This window comes from Stegodyphus dumicola, chromosome 1 (assembly GCF_044657685.1).
Source record: "Stegodyphus dumicola isolate Sdum_Otavi_A_Nest chromosome 1, ASM4465768v1".
NCBI classification, from domain to species: Eukaryota; Metazoa; Arthropoda; class Arachnida; order Araneae; family Eresidae; genus Stegodyphus; species Stegodyphus dumicola.
In genome coordinates, this window is record NC_140768.1 from 47,314,163 (window position 1) to 47,341,150 (window position 26,988).

Here is a 26,988-nt window from a genome sequence, read left to right on the forward strand (position 1 = left end):
AATTCACTGAAATGTGAAAAGAGGCTGAAAAGCAATTCTGCACCTTTTAAAACGGTAGAGGATTGTAGCCTTTTTAAAAATCGCGGAAGTCGTATATATTGTTTTTACGTGGATTCTTCATACAAAATAAATTGTATTCACTGGTGAGTGAAAGTATTTGTTACAAGTGTTGCGCGCAAGCGATGCTTCAAAATAAATACAGAGCTTTCAATGAGTAAATATATGAATCTTAGATAATTAAGTCTTAACTAAATAAGCGCTGAAGTTTCTACTGAGCAGTTACATATTTATAGTGAAGTTATAAATACAGCAAGTTTTTATTTTTTCTGAAGGGGAAGAACCTGTCGTACGGCATTTGCATTTTTAATAGCTGGGTTTAAATATAAATGACATGATTTTCTGATTTTTACCTTGAATTCTTGAAGGAATAGTTCTTAAATTACTAGGCTAATTGTTAAGTATTTAGCATAAAATTGAGTTAGACGTTAAATTAGATGTTAAATTGAAATAAACTTACTAAAATGAGATTGTAATTTTTTAAAATTTTACGTTTTTTTTGAAGTATTTTCAAATTTTACATGCTTTAAAGTGTGAAACCATAATAAAAAATTTTCAGTTTACCATTATTTTTGTACTGGATACCGCCTTTTTGTTCGCGTTTTAAGTTATGTGGCACAGCATCAATCATAATATGTTATATGTTATATATCAATCACAATATATTATACAGTTATTGTAGAAATTTTCCGTGTGTCCTGTTGTCTTCTGTAAGGTAATTTTTGCGGTACTTTAACATACTACACAGAGGCTGTTCGCACATTTTTAAGACGATTTTGCTTTACTGTAAAAATCATTTTTCTACTTGACATTTTTTTTTTTTTCAACTGCAACAATATTTTTGTAAGTATAAATTATCATCCGCTACTCAATGTTTATGTTCTCTTACAAAATGTCGCTTGTAAAGAAGCAATGGATGGAAGGCTGGCTATGTTTGTGTTCTTTCCGAAGAACATTATTTGTATGAAACGTTCGTTCTGAAAGCCATGGTTTTTCGATATCTAAAGCCACGATAGGTAACATTATCAAAGGAAAAGAATTCAAAATTTAGCATCAAGTGGAAAAATTGTTCCAGATAAGAATCTAAGGAATAAACGGAATGTTTCGAATGTTACAAAAGTAAGATCTTTAATGTTAAAAGAAAATCCATCATTGAAAGGACACTTGCAAAATCATTAAAATGCTCAGTGTCAGTTGTAAACAAAGTGGTTAATTCTGATTTAAATGTTAAAAAGACGAAAAAACATAATGTGCATCGTCTTTCTCTACTACATATCGCCGTATAAGATATTTCTCCCTTATCGGCATGTCTTCGTGGTGTGGTGGGCTGCACGTAGGGCGCGTATTCCAGAGATCCGTGGTTCGATTCCCGGCGAAGGCGTTGCAAATTTTTCATCTTTCCTCCTTCCCAAAAATACCTTATGTTTCTACAGTGGCTCCCGAACTAAAAGGGTGGTGGATGATGACTCTCCTCACCCAGGATTTGGTGATTGGGTCCCCTAAAACCCCAGTCGCCCTTTAAAAGGGGGAGTATGTAATATATTTCTCCCGCCTTCTTAGTTTGTGGTGTTGTGGTCTGTACGCTGGGCACGTATTCCTGAGGTCCGTGGTTCGATTCCCGGCGAAGGCGTTTGCTCGTTTTTCATCGCTCCTGCTTTAAAAAAATAATCTAATGTCTCTACAACCGAACGCAGAACGCTGCAGAATTCCTTATGAGAAACATTTATCCGGACAATAATAGAAAAATGTTGTCGCAATACATGAATTTTGGGTATATTTAAATGACCGCAATGAAACGAGATCCATTTATTATCATCAAAGAGAAGAAAGAATCTTTAGAACATGGTTCAAAAGAAAGTTTTTCAAAGGGATTTATGATTCTTGCTGGTTTTTGATATAACGACAAATAAAAATTAAAGAGAGTACAGAAAACTGATAAGATCAACTTCACATATTACCATATGGGAACATATTTTATACTCAATTTTCAAATATAAAATATTTTTTCTTTACCCACAGTGCCATCAAACAGTAGAACTGCATTAAGACAAAGCAGGCAACGACACGTCAAATTCTACTGTTAATTTTCTCGAATAAAATGGAATAAGAAATAGGTATCAAGGCATATCTTTCACTCATATCCCTACTTAATCTCCTGATGTATCACCAATGTATTTTTGATCTTTTTAACTTTCAAATAGCGGGTTGTTCAGATGTCGACCTACAGCTTCCTAGACTTTGGAAAGTTATTCGAGAGCAATGGAATAAAATACCTCTTCTGATATTACAAAAGGCTGTATTCTCTTGGAAATTATAGTGAATAAAGATAGGAAAGAGTAAGGGTTATCACATAGAACATTTACTAAAGGGAGTCATCACCTTCACACATTTAAAAAAATCGGTTTTTTGGGGAGGGGGGGGGGAATTTAGACAGTGCAAACTTTTTGAGTCTGTTAAAATAAACGGCGTTACGATATTCGAATTAGAACCTTAAGAATTAGGAAATAAAGGAAACGATTCTGAGGTAAATATTGCCAGATCGGCCATTTAAATCATACCTGAAGTTTGTTTACATTGTACGCGCAGCTGCTTACGAATGTTCACTCGTAGATTGCTTTAATTTCATCATGTATTTTGGTAAAATTGAATGTGTCTGACAAATTCATTTAAGAATGGCCAGTAAATTACTAAAGAGGAAGTAAGAAATGAAAGGGAAGAAACTTAGTGGCAGTAAAACTCTTAGTGGAAAAGGTCGCCTTACGGATGATATTAAAAATCAATTGACAATTTATTATGAAAGTGCTGTTGTTAGAAAACATTGCAATTCTGTAAAATATATGCAAAAAACGGTATGGACAATATTTGACCACAAATGTTCAACCGTCGTGGAACCTACTCACAATTTTTCCCAACAGGGCAGGGTTCGTGGTGTTACATATCAAAGAGCGAGTTTGAGTGGAAATCTGAAATCTTACAAACATAAAAATTCAATTTCACTATCAGTAGTGGATGTTATCAAAGATATATTTAAAGATATTAGCATGCCAGTAAGTGTTTAGGAGGACATACACAGAATCCAAATGAATCGTTGCATGCTTTGATTTGAGAATTGTGTCCTAAAAATTCCGTGTGTGATTATAATATTGTTAAGACAGCAGTGAATGAAACAGTTATTATATATAACGATGATCAAGCTGGGCGATTACATACTATGAATGAACTTACTATGAATTAGTGATAATGCAGTCAAGTTTGCAGCAGACATTGATCAACGTTGTATTCAGTCAGCCGAAATAAGGCGGAGATGTCTAACAATGGATACTCGCAGAGCAAGAAAAAAGCCAAACTTTGTTGCAGTAACAGCTATTGAAGAACATGAGGGTATGGTGTATGCAGCTGATCAGTTTTAACCTGCTTTAGTGTTATTTGAGAGAAAATATATTGAAAATTATGAAATTATTATTTATAATAATATAACCGTTACTAAAGAAGCAGAATCCTCTAACAATAGCTGTCTGGAGATAAAGTCACAAATAACCTTCTAGTAGTATTTATTTCTGCTTCGCTTCGATAATGAAAGGAATATGATACGTATTCAATTTACAGAGTCATCGAACAAGTTATTAATTCTTTGTAACAAGATATAACGTCATTTTGTATTCAAATATTTAAACTAATAACCATGAGAAAAGAATGAAAAGCTAAAAAAAAGAACTGAATAATTTATTCATTATTCTTATGAATTATGAAATTATGAAACTTTAAAACCATTTTTCTGAAAATGGTGATTCTCATACTTGCGCGCACTCTTTAAAAAAAATCTATCATAGCTATTGATTTAAAAATTTCAGGATACGTACATGATGGTATTGCTGAAAAAATGCACCTAACGTTTTCTTCGAAAAAATATTTTTTAAGTATTTATATAACTTAAAAATGTTTAATGCTTTTTCTGTTTAACGCTTATTCTAATGGTGTTAATTATTCTTTGATATTTTAAAATTTAAATAGCTGAAGAATCATACCTAATGATGTTCTATCACAAAATTGTAAAATTTTTATTACTGTAACTAAATTTGTATTACTGTCAGTTCGCGCGCAGTGCTTCAGTACAAATTTTAAATTTTCGAAAAATGCAGTTTTTTTTCCTTTATAAAACAAATTCTTGTGTATTATTAGTATAATAAATCTAGAAGCATAATCATGTATGTATAGAGATAACAGACTGAAAATTTCATATATTTATGACCATAACAATTTCACTTATTAAAACTCGAAAAATCAGCCAAAATTCTCGCTTTTTGTGTTGCGCAAGTGATGACTCCCCTTAAAATATATAAATTTTGCGTAAAGTATTTCTGTAATTACAATAAAAATCGTCTAAAGAATGTGCGAGCAGCCTCTGTGTAACTTAGCTAGTTGAGAACAAATTGTAATTTCATGCGAAATATTCTGCTAAACGTTTTTGCTGAACCTCCGAAAATGACATACATTTTAAAGTGTGATACTGTAACTAGCTAGTGTACCGTTTTGCTATCAGCAATTGTCGTCGTATCTGCTGAACCGAACATTCGGCTGTGGTCTCATACAGGTTGCAGACTTTACTGTCATCTGGACATAAATAATGGAAAAACCTAGTAGCGTGATAGCTGTCCGTTTGGGCGGTGTAATAAATCCAATGTATATCCTGTCTTGCGATTTTCCATGCGGATTTTGACAAGAGATTATACAAGCGGTAAAATGATATCCGTGTTATGCCAGTCTATCTTTTCATATTCTAAAATGAATATTGCGCATACCAGCTTTTACGTAACGTGATTTAAATCATTTTTAAAATAAGATTCATGATCGAATGATGCCAACAAAGTGGAAAATTATTCAGTTCTTTTTTTTTAGCTTTTCATTCTTTTCTCATGGTAATTATTAGTTTAAATATTTGAATACAAAATGACGTTATATCTTGTTACAAAGAATTAATAACTTGTTCGATGACTCTGTAAATTGAATACGTATCATATTCCTTTCATTATCGAAGCGAAGCAGAAATAAATACTACTAGAAGGTTATTTGTGACTTTATCTCCAGACAGCTATTGTTAGAGGATTCTGCTTCTTTAGTAACGGTTAGCAACAGTGTATAGTTTAGCCCAGGAAAGAAAAATAACTAGTAGAATAACCACTCTGTCTTCGCGACCTTTATGTCAGAGATAACTTGCACACGGGTTTGACCTTCAAAGTGACTGAATCTGACGCTTGAGAGTTATAATAAAAGAAGCACTAAAAAGTTACCTTGTGTATCTGCTGCATATGATGGCCTCTGTGTTTCTTTTTTAATTCTTAGTTCTTGCTTTTGTTACGCTTTATTGCGGAGGTTTTATATGATGGGTCCGTACAATCTGTCTTTCTATGTCGTTAGTAGAGATAATGAGTTAAGTTATTGTTCTGTGTTTTGGGCTATTTTTCAAATTTAGGTACTTTGCACATATAAATGGGGCTTTTAAAATGTTGGATTGAGTAGGAACAATGTATGGCGATTTAGGAAAGATAGTATCTATATTGTTTTCTTCTTAACACTTACAGACTCGTTCGAGAAAGTCGGAGACCGCGCTGTCTCCAGTGTAAATGTGCTGTGGTATATTCAAATTTATATGTTTAAGACTAAAGATACTGTTTAAGAAGTGTAGATATTAGGGAACGAAATTAATTTCCCAGAAATTCAATGCTGAAATTCCTTTTGTTGATACAGGAAGAAGCTTATCCGGAAAAAATACTGAATATAGTAATATGTGTTTTACCAAGCATTAAAGATAATTTAATCTCTTTTTTTTTAAATATAGCATTTACCCTAGAAATAAAAAGCATACCTTGTCGCAAGTAGCAGTGCGCAGAAGTTGGCCGACAGGAAAATAATAGTGACATCTTAGTAGTTCGTATCGCTTCTATTCCCTGCGGTCGAATAGGTTGGCTGTGTGGCGATTTCATAGTTTTTCCTGTTACATGATTACGAATTCCTTCTGAAGTTTCTCCTGACGTAACGTTAACAAAATATTATGCAATATCACTCATTCGCAACTTGGATAATCATTATAGTTTTGTGGTAATAAATGACGAGAGAACACATGTCGATTGATCACATCGCATGTTGCTGAATGAAGTAATAAAATGTATGCCGAATGTTTAACATCAACAGATCATTCATTATTTTCACGGCGGTTGCGAACATATATTTTTTAAAAATCGAATTTTTTGCAGGTATTGTAAAAAAATTAATTTAAAAAAAAAAACTGAAAGGTTTCGTATCTGCTGAACCGAACATTCGGCTGTGGTCTCATACAGGTTGCAGATTTTCTGTCAGCTGGACATAAATAATGGAAAAACCTAGTAGCGTGATAGCTGTCCGTTTGGGCGGTGTAATAAATCCAATGTATATCCTGTCTTGTGATTTTCCATGCGGATTTTGACAATAGTTTATACAAGCGGTAAAATGATTATCCGTGTTATGCCAGTGTATCTTTTCATATTCTAAAATGAATATTGCGCATACCAGCTTTTACGTAACGTGATTTAAATCATTTTTAAAATAAGATTCATGATCGAATGATGCCAGCAAAGTGTAAAATTATTCAGTTATATTACGCCTAAGAGGGCTTTTTTTTTTTTTTTTTTGTTTGTTTTGTTTTGTGTGTTACTTTTATTTATTAAATATCATATTCTTCTCACTTAAACAACAAAAATTCAATTCAATAGCAATATCGCAAAATATTTAAAAACAGCATATCTTTAGAATTTCCGATACATAGCCTTGCGCGATGGAGATAAAAGTTTTTTTTTCCGTACAGTATTACCATTGTTCGCTCAGAAAATTTGTTAAAGTTCGTTGAGTTTGTTAATCGAAAATTCGTTAAAGTTTTACAAAATTTGAAATAGATGATAAACGAAATTTGAAATTCAAAATTTGGTCTTCCAAGTGCCCATGTTCGGTTGGAGGCCTACGTTATTCAAAATTTGATGGCTCTAGGTACCGTTCTTTTTTCAAAGTGCCAGAAAAATTCATGCAGATTCTTCATTATTTGGTTTCTTTAAATATAATACATGGCGGTAATATTTAGTGGCAACAGTTTGAAAAGTGAATAAACGCAGTGAGTAAACGCAAATTCATCATCAAAGGACGCCTATCCATTAATTACAGGTGATGAATAAAAATACATTTTAATGAATGACTACGCATACGAAATTTGTATATTTCTTCAAATTCTTCCATATAATTAAGATAATTTACATGGAAAAAACTACATTGTCAGACAATCGCCTAGCCTTGATTCTTCCTTCAAAATTCTAAACTTCTTAAGAATTTTAAAATCACAGGCTGCTTCAAAATTCTAAACTTCTTAAGAATTTTAAAATCACAGGCTGCTTCAAAATTTTAAACTTCTTAAGAATTTTAAAATGACAGGCTGAAGTCAATGCTTTTATGTTTACAAACTACAAATTTCTTGAGACTCTTCGAAATAAGCATACAACATTCAGTAAGCATAAAAAAGATATACTAGTTTACAAGGAAATTAAAGGAAGGTAGATAATGAGTGGCAGTTCAGACTGCTGCAACACGCTATACTAATATAACAATGTGAATCTGATAAAGGAAATAAAATGTAACATTTTTTAATTCCTTAATGAAACCTCTTGAAGTTGGCATTGAGATTCTATTGTTTAAAACACTAGAAATAATCTTGTTAAAAAAATTAAGTTATTTTTGGATAGCTGTCACCTCCCTTGCCTTAACAAACAGCGATGAAAAAAGACATGAGGAATTACTGCTGCACATAAGAAAGTATTCATAGGCGAAAGCATTAATGAATGGCTTTTCCAAATGAATGCAAATAATTAAAGAAACAAATTACCACTGGGTTATTCATAAAAAGTTTCAACGATTCTCATGATTTAAGACCACGAAAATGTTCACACATCCATGCCTTCTAAACACGGCTCTATCTGAATCTGGTTATAAAACATAAAAATGAAATATTCACGTAATGCTGTTTTACAACCATATAATGAAGAAAAATGGCAACCAGCTCGAAGCACATAAATTGACGCAAAAGACATACGAATTGCTATTAGGAAACGCAGATAATGGTGTAGCAGCAGAAAGGGAGAGGTTCAATCTCTCCATCCCCTCTCCCATAAGCATTCCTGAAAACGACAAAATAAATTTGAACAGGCTGCATTCTTTTTATTATTAAATCATAAAACACAATTAAAAATTTCCTTTAATTTAAAAATAAAAATTAACTGCTACCACTTGGCTTATTAAGCAAAAGACACTTAGGTCATAGAATCTACCAACCTAAAATTTTTAATTAGGTCATTTAATAGTCCAATTGCAACATGAAGACATGCGTAAAGTAATTTTCCAATTCCTTTCCGCATGTCTTCATGTTGCAATTGAAAGCATCGTTGACGCGTATTTGAGAGGTCCAAGGTTCGAGTCCCGACAATGACATTGCACACTTTTCACGTATCCAGCATCAAAAAACCCTAATGACTCTATAACCTTAAAGGAAAAATATGCAAAGTTCAAATTTTCAAACTTCTAATCGTAAGATATGGGGTTTAATTACTCTAAACAAAAACAAGATGTTGCACTTTAAATAAAAGTGCTAATATCCCCCCCCAATAGCAGGCAATAATGGCATTGGCCACTATTAAGACCAGAAGTGGTAGCCATTTTATTCTGGAGGCACCTAAATAGGCGGCCACAGCTACCTTAAAAAAAACTTAATATCTAAATATTGCGCATCTCTTTCAGCAATAAACCTTCCTGAGAATAAAATAGCATGTTTTTAAAAGATTTCCGATCTTTCAAGAGATGTTTCTGATAGACCATGATGATAACCTACGATGTGAGGAAAAAATTAAAACCTCTTGTCGTAAAATGCTTTTAAATTTTAATTAAATTTAAACGCAAATTTGATCTTTCATTATTAGCTATCCCGAAGGTATAGTGGTTAGGGATGCCGACTGCGATACCGAAAAGGTTGAGTTCAAGTTCCGGAGAAGGCATGGATGTAACTTGTCTGTCCTCTCCATAGGATGAAATAGTGGTCGAGGTGCCTCCATAATAAAATGACCCCTACTTCTGGCCTGTCAGTCATAAAAAAAATCCTTATTAAAACACATTCTTAGCTATGCTTTGGGTTGAAGTTTTGCTTAATAGCCCCTTTCCATGTTAGAAATCGCCACCTCTGTAGACATCACGTCAGTCAGTTCGCAGTTGGATACCGGATGTAAAGCATAATCAGTGTACGCAACCGCCCAGCGTACCAACTTTCGAAGAGCACCAATTAACTTCTTAGTTATGGAATAAAAAGTGAGTATCTTCTTCCAAGATCTTAAAAAAATTATTACTTTATATGATATCCAAACTGTATCTTCTGAACAAATTGGTTTAGCCAAAAATATGACAAATCATGTGAGATCTTTCTACGGTTGGATCATATTCACGTTACATATGCAGAAAATAATGAGTCAGCTGTCAGCTATTATCCGGGATTTGAAATCGAAGTCGAGTTAAAATCACCGACTGTCGTATCTATTTAACCAATATCGGCTTCAGTAAACTAGTCAATGTTCTGATTTAATATAATTATAAACTATATTATATTATTAGCTCTAATTCGCCTACACAGAACAGAAATACAATCCGCATTTTTTTAAAATTTATTAACCGAAAGGAGCGTTAGACCCAAAACAGCAAAACAGCATCGCGACAGAGCTGTTTTGTAAAATAGAAAAATCTCACAGTCAGTGATTTTTGTTCTATTAATGATGCGTGAACCACGATAATTAGAGTAATTACACATAAAATAGTATTTCTTGTGTATTATTTTTGCAAAATAAGAACAGTAACTAACTTATAAGTTTTTTTTTTAATCCGTCTTTTTAAGAAAGAAGGTTGATCCGCGCTGACTTCGGAATGGGAAAATCTGCATGGGAGGACGTTTGGTGATTAGTAGTAGATATCAATTTACCTGTTTTACTTTTTTTATTATTCGGTTATTATTAGAAACAGGTTTTAGAAACAGATGTTTCTTATATTCATCATTTGTAAACATTTGATTTTTTTTTATCTGAATGGTCTGTCATCACTGTCAGTTTATCTGCTGACTAGACTGAATTTCTATGAAATCAGTACGAAGTTGTCAGTCAAAAGAAGCCCAGAATTCTGATTATCTTGAACTCTAAATGATAATTTCTTATTTTTTTCGCTTCTCATTCTTTAAATCGCTTGAAAAAAGTATGTTATTGTAATAAAATTGACATTTCGATTGCCAGTTACATTACTGTTAGTGAAAGTACGTAAATCTGAAAAAGAAAACTTGTGACAAACTTTTTTAACCTTTTAGGTACATGTTTTGCATAGCAGCTGTCCCCAAATTGAACGTATGTATTTCTTACGAAACATTTATAAGGTCTAACAGCGTCGTTCAATCAGTGGCTCAATGAATCACCTCGAAGTACCTGATAGTTCCATTTTGGACTCGAAACCAGTGGCTGCTGTGGCTTTCTCGAGCCTCACTTTTGTCAAATTTGAATATGATCCAAGTTTCCCTTCGAAAATCATTCACGAAGGCATCCTTTCCTGTAGGTAGGTAACTGTCGACTTTGCCACAGCTAGCTGATTAGTGACTAATAGTGTTTAGCTCCGATGAAATAAAAGACAAATTCGGGAGATCTTCAGTATCGATGCCATCGCTTCAGCGTTTATTTTGATGTTTTGGAGATCTGTATAAGATTCGAATCAATTGTCTTTTCATATATACTAATCCAAAGCTTAGGGAAATTGGATTTTGAAACATTTTCCCACCATGCGACAGTAATTTAATGGTATGTTGTTCAACATTTAAACTCTTTTTGCAAAGATAGATAGGTGATTGTACAGAATCTATAGATTTATATTCATCTGCTTAAAATTAGTACAGTCTTTTAATTCAAAAGGCCGGAATCTTCATCTGTCGTAAGAAATTTAGCAAATATAATTTCTTCAGAATTTTTGAAACCTGTAACTTTGTTATAATGACTTCATGCTTTCCGATGAAATAATTGTAGCATATAGGCGTTGATATTGTTGCTGCGTCTTAAACGATGTGGGGATTCATTTAATTTATCTAACAGTTTATATTTTTATTGTCGTAACTTATTCCCAAATCAGTTTTATTACATTTTCGGAACATAATAAGGTCAACATTTAAAGCATAAATTGTAATTATTAAAATTCATTTTTATCAAGTTTTGCAGTGATAAATGTGGCATATGAGGAATATATAGAGTGTCCCGAAGTGTCTAACAGCTTTACCCAGTTATTGGAGGCACGCTATGAGATACAGAGTTGAAACATTTTGGGGTGGCATTTATTACCACTTATACCAATATTTTCCCCCTAACATTTTGTTTTGACTTAATGTACATATAATGTGAGGATTTGGAGACCTGAAAATCCAAGGGAGTTGAAGTGGGATACCCCGAAAGTAATGTTTGATGTGGCATGCTGCATGCTTGGTTAAAATTACATTTACCCACAGTTGAAGGACCGTCAGCTAGAGGTCATTTTTCAGCAGGATATCCCGCCTCCATACTGGGCATTGTATGCTTTCAGCTTTCTCGACAGAAAGTTCCCCAACGCATAGATCGGCATGGATGGACCTATGTTCATGGCTATCACAATCGCTTGAAGTTAACCCCTTTGGACTTCTTGTTTTAAGGTCACATTTTGAAAGCGTCAAACATTGTAGCTCTGAAGACCAGAATAAGCAGTGTCATTATAACCACTGACCATGCAGTATTGCACCGTATATGGACAGAGCTGGAAAATCGACTTGATATTTTGCGCGCACCCAGTGGTGTGCATGTCAAAGTTATGTCCTTTGTCACAAAAAACATTGAAATTGAGAATTGCTTCTGAAAATGTGAGCAATAGCAAAAGTGTAAGTTGTCCCATTCTCAGAGAACAAGATGTTTAAAATGGTTCAAGTATTTGTACATACCCTAAAGCTGCTGTTTAGAAACTCTGTGGATACACTGTATATAATTACACATAATCCATATGTAATAATATATATTTATGTAATATAGAACGCTTACTTCTGTAACGCTACTCTCTGCAATATGTTTCCAGCTACTGAGGATTACGGTATTACAACTGAATGTTTTCCAATATTCGAATAAAGGATAAAACGCGATGGATATTACGTTTACGTATATACGTCATTTTTTATACAACTTGGATAAAAGGTATGTAGGCAGGATGATAATAGAGTAAGATATTCGGTTTTCCCCTTATCCCACACAAACATTCATTACGCCTACACAGGATCTTTGTACTGAAACCAACGCTTTCTTTTCTTTTTTTTAAAGCGCATATTGTAATGGTTTTGTGAAAATTGTTAACGGATAATATTTTTCAAGCCAAACATAATGCATTGTTGAAAACTCTGTTCCTTGCTAGTATTAGAACATTTAACGTTTGCTTTGCGAAGATTTTTAGAATGTCATAATTATTTTATATTTTTCAATCGTAAAAACTTATTCCTATTTCGATTATACCTAACTAGGTACATTTCTCACTGTTTCCATTTGTGATGCATTTTTAGGATCTTTACACAATAAATTAGCGACTATATTTCAATCTTTGTATACGACAGAATTCTGTTTTAACCACACCGTGGGTAGCTTTAAAAGTGTTGCTGACATTGTAACAACCCATGCATGAGTGAACGGAGTAAAACAGGTTTGGGGTATTTTAATTATGACAAAAGCTCATTTAGTAAAAAAGGAAAATTCAACGAACATCAGAAGTGGAACAGGTGCTAGTGCAAACTTGGTAATTTAAGTGATTTTTGAAAGGTTTTAATTGTCATAGATTATTGAGGGAATTTCCTGCAACAAAAATTTATTTAATACTGATTACGAGTGTACAGGTCAAGAGGCCGTATGCGTATTATTTTTATTTTTATGCGGTTTTTGTGTTGTTTATTTCTTTCCGTGTATTCGCAAATCAGAGGTGGCTAATATTTGAATCGCATTTGGCCTGTGAAAAATGTGTGTTTAAGAAAAGGAAATAACTACTTGTTTTAGAACATGAGAGATATTTAAAAATGATCTTTCGAAAAATTTTATTGCGTGGCTTATCATCTCTGTATCTGAAAAACTGCTGATTCATTCTTTTTTCTTGTATTAACATTTCCGAGAAGTAACTGTTAATTTAAATTGATGTCACGCTTCGTAATATCTAAAAATAATTGTTTCGAGACAGAACGCAAAAGGATTATGTGGACATGAAAAGGAAAGTCAGGGTTAAAATTATTGATAAATGCGCGTTTGCACACAAGCACAGCGTGATTCGACACGATTGCATTCAGACACGACACGACACGATGTGATGACACGACATGATTCGTGTGGTAATTATGCATTCGTTGGGACAATTTAACAGTGGCTGCTGTTCTTAATATAATGAAGTTAGTCCAAGTAAGAGAACTTACTTGAATAGACATCATTATTATTTATTTTAATGAAATTTGTAGACAAATAGCGTAAACTTTTGCTGAGAAGTTATAATAATCAGCCTAAAGATAGGATGCGTTCATGTATACCAGAAAGGCTGTAAAGTCTTTTGTATTACTGTACTGCAGCTTCAAACGGCAAAGATGAATTTCATTTGATGACAATTTATTTTGAGTATTTTGACAGTTTTCCGAGAGCATTTTGATCGCTGAAATAGGGCAACTTTCGAAAATACAAAATGCAGTGTTTTATATGGTTCTCATAAAGCATGGATGCTAAATAGAAAAATGTTTACAGTGCTTTAACAAATTAAAGACAAGCAATTCCATTTTTTAATCGAAAATTTCAATGAGATTTCTAATGAGTGTGTTCTGGCAATCATCAGACCAGTTGCATTCTTCTGAAATTGATTCCTGAAGTTTAGAGAAAATTTTGGAGTATTACTTAATTTCGGTCATAAGTATGCATTGAAAGTGATCAATGTCAATAAATTTATTTTCTAATGTATTCACGCATTTGACATGAAAATAAAAGCATAATTTTTTGGAGCATAGTGAGCATTGTTCTTGTTAGCTTTTCTCTTCTATGGCGTACCGTATATAATTTCATTTTATATTTTTAAATCCGTTCTACCTTCAGTACCATAACTGTTCTCTTAAAATTCTTTATTTTATTCAGAGAAATTTTGCAATTTAGAAATACATGCGTAAAATCAATAGCTTAAGAAATTAAACGTGTCTCAGACAAGATGTGACTTGTAATTAATTATCGAGGTATGCTTAATAAAATGCTGTTTATATTCAGATGAACAAAACTTCGAAATCTTGTATATAATCTGCCTTTCAATGTATTTTCGTGTGGGAAACATGAAAAATCAATGATGCCGTTGTTGGCGTTTGAGTTCCGGACCTTCTGTTTGCTGGGCAGTCGTGCTTTCTCGTTACACCGTGAAGGCCCCCGATAAGGAAAGCGAAAATTCCTTAGATTCTCTACCACTTAAAGGCTGATTAGCGAGGAAAATTACCCAGTTATCAATCCTGATTCTGGCGATTAATCCTCTGCCACATTTGTTTTTCGAGAAACATGTTTAGAATCTTAAAAAAAAAAAAAATCAGCGAAACTGTATAAAAAACCAGTGATGCCTTCACAGGGATTCAAACTCCGGACATTCCGATTGCCAGCAGGACGTGCTTGTCAATTACACCACGAAGATGCACGTAAGGAAGGAAAAAAAAATCCTTGCAAGTGGAATACACTTATAATATATGACTTCCGGTTAAATAATTCTTTCCCATAAAAATGAAAAAGAGTGAAACTTGAAAAACGGAGGATGAAATATTGCTTATCTTTTGGCCTCATAGGTCGCGAAACTTAAAGTGCGGACTAAATAGTGTGAAACTCACTTACTTTTGAATCTGTTAGAATGAATATTTGGCTTTTTATTTTCAAGAAATTCAGTTCTTATGTTAAAATAATATTTTTGGGGGATCATTGAAAGAAATTTTAAATTTTGAAAATTACCTTCAAAAGCTCCTATAAGCAAAGTCATCTTTTATGCATCGTTGGTTGGAAATCCTAGGTTGGAATTATTGGGAAGGAATTTTAGATTTTGAAAATTACCTTCAGAAGCTTCTAGAAGCAAATGTAATTTTTTATGCTTTTGTCATGCATCGAGTTACATAGGTTGGGATTATTTGAAAAGAATTTAAAATTTTGAAACTTACCTTCAAAAGCTCCTAGAAGCAAAAGTCATCTTTTGTGCGTCTATCATGCATCTAGTTACAGAAGTATCGTAAGTGCAAGTTAAAATAATGTGACTGTAGTATTTCGCGAGTCTTTCACTATACAGAATTTTATGAGCGACCATTATACTGAATTTAAATGTGTGATCAATTTATTTACTTTTTTTTTAAAATTTCATTTTGTTCATGTAGTCCCGGAGGTGAGTTAGAAATAAATCGATAATACGCAAAAAGGGAAATTCTGCCTCCTTATTATATTTTATTTTAAACTATTTTCTTGGTATCCTTGGGCAAAACTCCAAATGCCTTCAGAGTTTTGGCGTCTTGTAACGCGGTCTTCCTTTTATTTATTTTTATTCGGTCCTAAAAAGAGATTCACTGGAAGGGCATCTAAATCTGCATATCGATAAGTTAAAGGAAAAAAAGAAATTTGGATAGGGTATAAATCATGTGTTAATGAAGAACGCTTTCTTAAATTCTTATATATGAATTTTCATTGTGTGAATGTGCAACGGTTTCCTTTTTCTTCGTGCGTAGCAGTACTTGTGCCTATAAAATTCAAGGTTACTTATTGCTGTTAACTAGAAAACCAGGTTCACTATATTATACCAAAGGCCTTCATTTCTTTTTTTCTTGCATAATTATATCTAAATATTTAAGATTATTGCGTGAAAGCATTTATCGAATTGGAATTCATTTTATGAGAAAATTACATATGAATCATGATTTAACGAATCGACAATAAAATTCATTAAACGAAGTCAACTATTTTTAATTAGATGACTTTAAAACAGACCTACACATAAGCAGTAAAACAGAAAAATAATGTGATAACCACTCTATAAAGATGTGAGTAGAGTGAGTAACAAAAAGAAAGGTACTTATGACCACAAAATGTAAGTATAGAACAAGGTACTTATGACTACAAAATGTAAGTATAGAACAAGGTACTTATGACTACAAAATGTAAGTATAGAACAAGGTACTTATGACTACAATAAGTATAGAACAAGGTACTTATGACTACAAATATAACCATAAGGTATCTTATGACCACAAGGTACTTATGACAGTATTTGCAAGGTACTTATAACCACAAAATGTAAGTATAGAACTCCTACTCACTAAACTTTTGGGTTCCGCCAGGGGCCGAGCGGTAAAGTCGCTGAACACTGGTAATTCCAACCTGGGTTCGATTCCAGATGAACGGGCTGGCTGAATAGCAGTTTCCTTTAGAAAGTCCCTGTACGAAGACGTTCCTTACCTTAGGCAGATAGCTCTAGTGGGCTATACCATAATAATAATAATAAAAAAAAAAAAAAAAAAAAAAAAAAAAAATCTCTAAACCTGTACATAGAAAAAAGTTTGAAATCCTGAGTTAGCGCTTATTTTAAAAGCTTTACTCTACCCTTTTTTTTTGGGGGGGGGGTAAGTTTTTTTAGATATTCTCAATCACATTTTACACTTTTTCGTACTTCTTAATGGATTCCTTTCTTAAATTGGAAATTTGGGTTTAAATTCTGTAATTTTTTGTTATTTATAGACCATAAAAAACATGAACGATTGCAGTCCTCTTTGCTTTCAAATTGTCAACGCTAGTCTCACTGCTTGCTTGTTCTCATAGGTCAATAAATCGACATTGGCCACCCAAATGGGATAGTAGTTAGTGACAGTGACTACCGTATCGAAGGCCCCGGGTTCGAATCCTGGTCAAAGTATGGATATTTATAAATGTATAGTGTCTTTGCGAAGATGGGCACTGTAAATATATGGCGAGACGAAAGTCCTCTCTAGTAGTAGGGAAAGAGGAATGGGGGACCCTCGGAACCATTCCCTGGGGTGGTCTTTCTCGAAATTGGTGTGGAACTTGAGAAAATCACTATATGGTGTCAGGTCACTATATGGTGCCTAGGTTCTTGCAACAGCAGATGTAATCATGTACTCGTTGCCAACTGATCGTAATCAGTTGCAGCTTGTAACAGAAGAACTGGTTTTAAAGTATTTATTGATCCTTTTTTTATGTGTATGGATAAGAATAGAATATCAAGTAAATGATCGAAGACTGTCCGGCGAATTTCTTTCCCGTCTGACTCGAAGTATCACAATTGGAAGTAAAATCAAAAATAAGATATTTATTTGCATTTCGACTTGAGAAGAAATTAAAACAAACTGAATTCAGGATTTAGGGATAGATATCAAACTTCTCAATCATATTTAATTATTTGAAATGCCTTTTTTAATGTTTGTGTTCCCCTGCCTGATTACAGACACAGATAAAAAAACAAACTAAAATCAGTGGCGCAACAAGCCTAGTGGGCCATGGGCTGCAGTATCTCGATATCTTATTTCCTGACCGTGGGCAGCGGAGTGCGTGACATATGCCCTGAACAAGTGGTCAACTTGTCGCAGGACCCCTGCTGTTTAGTCCCAAGCGAACGTGGTGCTTCATTTTATCGACCCCATTGTAGGCCTTGGCCACTAAGACCGAAAACTATGGTCACTTTATTATGGAGGCACCTAATGGGTGGACCCGTTGCCTCCTATGAAGGGACAGATAATTTATATCAGTTCCTTCTCCGGAATTCGAACCCAGACCCTTCAGTACTCTAGTCAGAGTCTGTAACCACAAACATCTTTCAGTTGTTGAAATGTATGTTAAGTCATATGCACACGATGAGAGAGTTTCTGAAGGGTGACTGAGCTTCCAATCAGCTGCAAAGATGTTAAGTTACCACTGTTCTGGGTAGTTACGTGGTTCCGTCACGATTTAAGCTTTTTTCAGGGCAATTGATTATATATGATTTTTTTTTCAGGTTTTACAGCAAGAGAAACAACTGTGTCTTTTGGGGTATAGTAAAATTAAGTACCCTAGAGACGAATTAAAGGAAAATGGTTAACATTTTTATTACTGACCTAGCTTCTGCTTATTTACTTACTGCCATTTTTGAAGGTTTGGACGTTATTTATGAAACCATTTATTGAGAAATTTCCGGGAAAATTAAGTGAAGACTTCTACGAGAGTAAAAGCTAAAATAAATCTTCCGTGTTGGGAGCGCTTGCACGAGGTGTTAGAAACGAAAATACGTTGAATCATGGAATGATTGTCTTCAGGGTTATATAAACAGTCTTTAAAATCAAATAAAGAATCGTGAAACGTAAAATATATGCTTTGTGGTAAAGATAAAGAGATGCAATATTTTTTTCTTCTGGTTGGCCTGAGCAGCACGTTCAAGTATTAATTTGCTTAATAAGAGTAAAGTTCTCGTGGAGACCTTTCCAAAGGAAAACTGTTTCATATTCATGTTGCACACGGGGAAAAACACATTAAGGGAATAAATAGGGAAAATCGGTAACTTCTGGTACTAATTCTGTTTCTGTTTAATAGTGTAAGTGATTCTGTGGTTTTCAAAATAAAAAAAAGTACTCTTAGAGCTAAACTAGGGAATTCTAAGTCGTGTTAAAATAAAAATTACGGAAGCGTTCAATTAATCACTTATGCGAAATGCTTTGGTCACGCAGTTTGTGTTCATCATCGGACGATATCAGTGCTCATGGTCTCGCGACATGATTAATTCCTAACTGTTGTCACAGTTTTTTTAAATGTGATTTTAATTGTAATGTTAATTGAATGTAGGCCGGCACCGCCCGGTGACATCTCTGCGGCTACTACTATATTCTGTCGCCCTGTGCGCCACACTGGATGTATCGGCTCTGAGAATCTGATATCTGATTAAACGTTGCTTAATTCATACACATTTTTTTTTAAATCTAAATATTATTCTGTTATTTAAAATAATACAAACGCCGTTTTATATGCTCCAAGAAACGATATTTTGCTACTTTTGTTTTTCATAGATATTCATTTCCTTATCAAGTATTTGTTCTGTACTCGGTCAGTATTATGTTCCAAGCTGGATGCTTCGAAACGTTAGAAGAGATTTCGCTTTATCCAATCAGAATTCTGAAACGAAAAATTGCCTACATGGAGGATTTCAGCATTTTATTATAACTTTTTTTGTTTACTTTTCAGAAAATCTTGATATTATTGTAACACATGCAAAAATAATTTGAACCGAGAGATGATTTTGGGAAGGAGGTTTTACCCAATATTGGTGTATAAAAAGTTTTTAACTTTTCTTCATTTTCTTTTGAGATCTTTCCAACGAAGGGAGGCATTGTCGCATTCACTGTATAGGTGTATACACTGTATTCGATCGAGTTAAACTTCAATTTTTTGCATCGAAATGTCAGACGACCCTAAAAGTTTTATCAGCATCATGAAAAGTACAATCTGTTTGTATCATTCACATCATCAGAGGGATAAATAGACTCAGTTTATTAAATGACCGTAATTACTCGGTTTCCATAGCAAAAACGAGGAAAATTAGCAAAAAGGAGGTTTTTTGTTTTTTTAAGTCAGAAAAACGAATTAGGTTAGATATCATGAGTTGTATTAAAAAGGAATTGATTTTTTTTGTATGTAGCTGGAGTTTATCTAGTATAATCTATTACTTTAAAGTAAAAACTTAGATGTTATTTTCTACCATTCTATTTTGTAGTTATTAAGAACAGCAGCTGCGGAAAAAAGGTCGAGTCTTTTCATTTTCCCCCCACTTCATTTCCGTTTAACGTCTTTCGCTTCATGAGAAGCACGCGAGTAAAGGCTGACTTTAAACTGAAATCTCAAATGATGTGTAGGAAATAAATGCTATGCGGTGATGATAACATAAATTACGATCGAAAAGCAGAAGCTGGGAACGGTCTTAAGTGCCTACTTTAAAGCAACAGACTATACTCAAGCACTCACGTTCCTACGTTATTTGTACAGACAATAATGCATAATATCAATATTTTTTAAATTTTTATTGCAATATGTTTTTCCATTATCACAGAATCTAGAATTTTGAAAGTTTGTATTTAAGAACGTTTTAATATGAACCTTTATACATATAAACATTCGATCCACCAGTGGAGGCAATGAGACCACCGAACGCTAATAATTTTACCTAAGTTTTTATTCCAGCAAATGGCATAACTGTTTTTTGAAGAGGGGGGGGAAGAGATCCCCACTTGTAGCATGAGTCGATTTCGTTTCTCCTTTTGTCCTTTCCAAAAGCATCTTTCCCTTAAGTAACGTAATGACAATTGAGTCTTTTCTGTATTATATAAAGTCAAGGATTTTAGGTTTAGAATATAGGTTGTTATCATTTGTATTTTTAAAAAACTTTATATAAACTGTAAAAAAAATTTCAATGGTAGCCGTGGGTGTTATTTTCTTTAAAAAGGAATAGATATTCACAATATTTGATGCTGGTTTATATTTCAGCAGAATATCTATTTCGGTTTGTAGTTTTTGTAATATAAAAAGTTCCCGTTTAATTTACGTATTATATATATGCATGTAAATATTAAAATTATGCATTTTGAATTGATTTTAAGCTTTTCTTGCATGCTTAAAAGGCAAATCAATTAATAGCCAGGTAAAAAGCAGAAAAGAGAACTGGTGAACACGAAGTATTTACCGTGTACATTATCAAGCAATGTTCTGAGAAGAAAAAGCATAATTTTATTTATAAATTATTGCCCCACATTCTGTGAAATTTTCGATCGGTTTCGTAGAATTCTGCGGTTGATGAAAGGGGGAAGCATTTTATCCCACTTCGTACATTTTTGGAAAACGTCACGTGCTTTGGATCCCTGTCATCCATTTTCTTCTCCGATCTTTCGGAGAAATTTCTTTCTCGCTTAGTTCTAAGAATCAAATGATGCAGTGTTTCCTGCAGCGCCATCTTTTGAGGATCTTTAACAACATTTCTAGTCCTTGAAGTTTATGCCTTGAAGTTTTGCATGTAAGATAATTTGATGCACAAATTATCTTAATATAAAATCAGGGACTTATCATTATAACTATCTTACTAAGCTCTTTAACCAGCATTTTAAATTGAATACCTGAGAGTGATTCGTAATTTAAAAGCTAGCTTTGTACGTCTTGGGTAAATTTTATCCATAACGTGCATTCAGGTTATTAAAGTTCTTATTTTATAAGCCCCTTTTTAAATGAGATGAACTTGACGTATGTACAATGCTCTGATCAAAATAATTTTGAGGTGAATATTAATATTTTCGTTTCACGTTCCCTCAAACAAAAATCACCTTCTAAACACGAACACAAAGAGAAATGGTGTAACACCAGGGTGCCTTGGTTAACGAGAACCCTACCCCTTGTAGAACGGCTAAGTTGACAAAAATCACCTTCTAAACACGAACACAAAGAGAAATGGTGTAACACCAGGGTGCCTTGGTTAACGAGAACCCTACCCCTTGTAGAACGGCTAAGTTGACAAAAATCACCTTCTAAACACGAACACAAAGAGAAATGGTGTAACACCAGGGTGCCTTGGTTAACGAGAACCCTACCCCTTGTAGAACGGCTAAGTTGTTGCGAATTATGCCATAAAAATAACCAAAGCATAAATTGAACAAGTGAAAAACAAATTCAAACTTCTTACAATCCATAAGTGATTTGCCGCGTCCATGATAATGAAGCCTCCTAAAATGTTCAGAATTAATCCATAGAATCCTATGATGTTGATCCTATGAATGTTGATTCGTCAGGGCCAGTTGCGTGGATGGTCACCCACCCAAGTACTAACCCAGAGAGGAACCGCTTGAAAATGGAGGTTGCACTGAAACTAAAGTCCATATCCCAACACTGGCATTACAGAAGTTGCAAATTTAATCTTCTGCTATTTTCAGCATCGCTAGAGCTGCCTGATCCAGCTATCATCTTCTCGGCTGTACTTTTGGCTGCCCTAATCTGATCAATATGCGCGATGACTGTGCTAAGGAAGCTCCTAATTTTTCGGATCCTGCAACCAGATGATTGCAGCGGTCATCTTTTCAGGTGGCGAGAGCTAAAAGGAATATACAGCCTCTTGCTTCAGTCACCTTAACATCAGGTTTTACGTTCTAAACCAATTATCACTAATTTTATTGGCTAATATGTAAAAAATAACCGGGGGGGAAGAGATCATGTGAGAGAAATTGGCCATCATTTGTTTTAATAAGCAGAGTTAATAAAACTAAATAGTGGTTAATTTCACAGCTCTTAATTTCAGATTTATTATCATGCGAAATAAAAAGTGAAAAACTTTACTAACTTTTTTAATATGTGGATTTATTTCATCATGGATGAGAATCTTCAGCTGTATAGATTTTTATTACCATTTGCCATACAGAATTACTGTAAGGCATTCAAAATCCTGTCCTCCTTTTCCACCAGAAATAAATGTTCTCTGTATCCTAGGAAAGATGTCCGTAGTCATGTTTCGTGTTTCAGGCACAATATATTGCATTATTTAAAATATGGGAATTTTATTTTAATTTCCTGCTTCTGAAGCAAACAGTGAGAGGCATTTACACTAATAAACATTCGATCGTCAACAAGCAGAAATTGTTTAATATGAATTCATTGAAGTCAGTATATAAAGGTATGATTTATTTTTTGGTGGGGGGAGACGTAATTAATTATTCGTTAGAAAAACAAAGAATGTTTTCTTGATGTGAAAGGAAAGCTGAAATAGCAAGATATTTTTTATTCTCAGTCCGAGCAGAGAAAAGAAAAGTTGCAGCTTCTCTGGTTTTTAATGCAAATCTTCGTGTTCTGGTTTTATAAAATGAATTTCCATAATAATTTGTTGAATGATAATTTTATATATAAATTATTTTGTGATTTCATAAATCGCCTGTGACAAGAGGAATCACAGCTCTACAATATTTTTTACTCAGCTAGAATATAAATACTTGGAATTCGGTTACTTTTGTTCGTTTACCTCCTGTGGCAGTTGCAGAATGCTCGTAACTGTTCTTCGGGAAATGTGACTCTTACAAGAGTGATGAGTGCAAAAGTAGCATACAACACTCGACGATTACAAGTTAATCTCTAACGTTTTTCAATCATAAAACCAGTAAATTTAATGCAATGTACGAATGTGTTTGCAACCCTCGTTTGCAACCCTCCTGGTCGATAATAATCGGCCTCATGGTTAACGCAGCACATCCAACAAAGACAAACAAAAATACAGTTAAAAGATTAAAACGCAACATAAAAACAAAAGATTAATTCATTAACAAAAGATTAAGCAAAAGTTTAATTCATTAACCAGTGTATAAATCATGTTCTCATAATAAAAACACATTTTTGAAGTACTGATGTTGGAACGCAGAAATCCTGATGACGAACCACGTAGATGGCATATTGAAAAGGAAACTTGGAAGTCGAGGCGGATTAGATTCCATTTTTATTTTCAGTAAACATGTTTATTATTATTATTATTATTGAAAATTTTAAATCCTTGTGCACTGCATAGTATTACTCAAGGCTTACAGAGGTAAGTAAAAAAAAAGCAAACAAATACAACAACACAACACAAAATAAAATAAACTTACAAATTCGCAGATGACACGTAAGAGATAAATTTACAGAAGAAAGAGAAAGCCATTTTATCTTGGACAAATACGTGAAGAGGGGGAGGAAATGTAATATTCGCAGAGTTTAACCTAGAAATGAGTTCCTTTCGTCTTTCCTTGAGCTTTGAACAATAGAACAACAAATGTTCGACATTTTGCACTCACCCGAAACTGCATGAACACAAGTCTGTACTAGATAATCTAAATCTCTTCAGATATGAATTGAATTTACCATGTCCAGTTAGAAATTGAGTAACTTCAGAGTTGCAGAAAAATTGTTTATTATTCAGTCTGTGAGGAATGGAAGGAAAATATAGTTTAGTCAAAGAGGAACTAGTAGAATTCCTGTATAGTTCATTCCACTTGAGTATTGTGTCATTCCTACTTTTGTTATTGTAAAATAACTAGGGAAGTATCATTGGAGTAATTACTTGAAGATGAGTAGCTTGTTTTGCCAACCAATCAGCCCTTTCATTTCCTAGATTGCCAGTGTGGCCACGTACATGAAAAAAGATAACATCAACACCTTTATTATTGTCTCTAAGAAGAGCATGAGAAGTGACAATTAATTTATTATATAAGAAGATGTTGCGGCCACAAACAACTTGGCACATTATTTGTGCCTATTTCCAGAACATTTACATTTTTGACACTATTGCAATAGGACGAAAAGCATAACAAAAGACCGGCTTAGCGGGCTGGAGTTTAGTTTTTTGATGCACAAAATTGAAAGTTTAATTTTGGTTCCACTCCTTAAAAAGACACTCAAGATGATGCATCAGCTGACTGAATTCACAATGCTACTAATAGTTTCAAATTTAGACAAATGGCGGCTTCGTTAGGCTTAGCTGCACTTAAACAACTTTTAAACTATTGATAATTCTACAAGTATTGCATGCAGATTAGCTAAAGGCATAGAAACCTTAACCGGAAGATAAAAACAACATAATTCAATCATTTTGAAAGTAAATAATGGACAATTTACCAACATATAAGAATATTTTAAAACAAACTGAGCTCACGGAGCCGAGTTACTATATATACTCTGTGTATACTCTGTTACTATATGCATATATATATATATAAGATATAATAAAATACGATGGCTGTTTTAAAAAATAATTGGTGACCTCAAAATTAACATTATAAATTTTGTGCTCTCCCCCCCCCTAAATTCATCTGTTCTCCCAAATTTGAGTATCTTCGATGATTATATAACAACCTCAAAGTTAACCAATCATAGCTTAGAGTACTTTGTGCATGTACTTTGTATAAATATCGCTCGGAAATAAACTGCATGAACTCTTTTTCTTTCTTTCTTCTTGCTAATAGCTCATCGCTTTGCTTCCCCGTTTAAATTGCCTTCGTCTTAATTTTAACAATCAATGCACATAGAACTTTATCGTATTTTCGTTATGATTGAAATATCTTATGATTGAAATGTCGTTATGATTGAAATTTCGTTATCATAGAAATGTCTCGGATTTTATTATGATTGCATTAATATTTATGCAGATAATTTTATATGTGCGTCAAGTTTATGTTTTGTTCTTCGTCTGTAAGCCTTCACTCTCATCTACGACAACTGCAAATAAAATGAGCAGATATTAGCGCTTATACTATTTTAATAGTTTTACAAATTTAGGGAATAGAACTAACATCACAAAGACAAGGGTTTGTAATTGAGGCTAGCACCCTAATTACTTTTATATGATTATTTGAAATTTATTAATTATGAATTTCAATTTTTGGTCTTTGTGAAATATTAGTTCTAAATTTCTTAATTTATGTCTTTAATGATAATTTATTTTGCAGCTTAATGAGCTAAAATACTTTTGCGGCCAATTGCAACCAAAAAGGAACGTGCACAACCACATGTTATAGCAGTCCTATATACGAATTTGCAATGAATGTTCTGAGGCTACTCGTTTTTGAGTTGTGCGAGATACATATGTACATAATACATACAGACGTCACGAAAAAATCTCTTCTGAATCCATTTTAAATCAATTTTATAATCCGTTTGGGAAAAAGAGTCCTTTATTCTGTCCTTACGCACAGATGTAACTCAAAAGTATCATTAAATTGCATTCGATAGTATACTCGTTGAAATGTAATACCGGAATTTTTCGTGGTTACAATATTTCCTTTACTTCGTACAAGGAACTGAAAATAAAGCTATTTAAATCCGTTTGGAGACGGCTGAATTACGTATTAATTTGAATGTGTCACTTTTTTGTTAATTTTACCAAGTATGCACATGAGCTCTGCTTCTTTTCTTTCGAACAAGCACACGAACTTTTCCGCAATCCTGTAAAGTGCTGCAAGCGTTCATATTTTTGTGTTTCTCTATATATGGACATAGTTCCAACAACATCGCTGTCAGCAATAAATTTTATACTCTTTTGTGCGATTTTCTAAAAATACTGTGTCTTCGATTGCATACAATTTGCAAAATTCTAGTTAATAAAACGAATTACGAGTATGATTTCAATTATGTAATTCATGAGCTAATTGGGATGAATATGTGTATTACTTTATGTTTATGATTTTATGTGATGTATGTTTTACTTCTTTATCATTTGGATAGGCAGTTTAGAGTTTTTATTTTCGAAGTGCATTTTTAATCTTAGAAGTAATTAAAAATAGTTGACGCCATTCGTAACTATTTTTTTAACCCTGCAAGAATGTGTTAAAAGAAATCTGAAAACTTTCAGATTTTATATTTCGCCTAAAGGTTTTTTTTTCCATTTACACGTACGTATGCGTTTCAAGAGTATTTGGGCTAAAAATATTTAAAAACAGCATATCTTTAGAATTTCCGATAGAGAGTCTCTCGTGCTGGTGCTAAATATATTGTATTCCGCATAGTGTGTTGCCACTGTTCGCTTTGAAATCGTTGAGTTTCTTAATAAAAAAAATCGTTAAAGTTTAAAAAATACGAAATAGATAGTAAAACAAATTCGAAATTAAAGATTCGGGCTTCCGAGGTGCCCATGTTTGGTTGGAGGACTACGTTATTCGGAATTTGATGGCTGCACGTATCGTTGTTTTTTCACAGTGCGAGAAACATACATAATATTATTGCAGATTCTTCATTATTTAATGTCTTATGATTCAGCCGCTGATAGTGATTCGACGCAAAATGCCGTTTTGAA

General features: G+C 33.5%; 2 long non-coding RNA genes across 2 annotated transcripts in view; both read left to right on the forward strand.

Moving 5' to 3' along the window:
- LOC118187685 (uncharacterized) overlaps positions 1-26,988 on the forward strand; it is a 210,221-nt gene that overhangs the window by 95,972 nt on the left and 87,261 nt on the right. The gene's annotated exons all lie outside the window — the stretch shown is intronic.
- Positions 13,889-16,699, forward strand: LOC146999073 (uncharacterized). Its single transcript, XR_015040496.1, has 2 exons — positions 13,889-16,343; positions 16,375-16,699. It is a non-coding gene; the product is annotated as an uncharacterized LOC146999073 (long non-coding RNA).